The sequence below is a fragment of the Eimeria mitis genome, genomic scaffold (assembly GCF_000499745.2).
Source record: "Eimeria mitis Houghton genomic scaffold, Emh_scaff6324, whole genome shotgun sequence".
NCBI lineage: Eukaryota > Apicomplexa > Conoidasida > Eucoccidiorida > Eimeriidae > Eimeria > Eimeria mitis.
In genome coordinates this window covers 1,417-1,621 of record NW_013574507.1, presented here as the reverse complement: position 1 = coordinate 1,621, position 205 = coordinate 1,417, and positions in this window count along the sequence as shown.

Sequence of the window (205 nt, the reverse complement as noted above, 5' to 3'; positions counted from 1 at the left end):
GCTGCTGCTGCTGCTGCTGCTGCTGCTGCTGCGTTTCAGGTGTACATACACCGCACAGCTCCAGGGTCACTTGTGGGGGGTAGTGAGGGTCCTCCTGCTGTATAATAGATGAAATAAAAGAAAATAAATAAATAAATTAAATAATTAAATTAATTTATTTATTATATTGCTTAATTTATTCTTTTTCTTTTTCTTTTGTACGCAG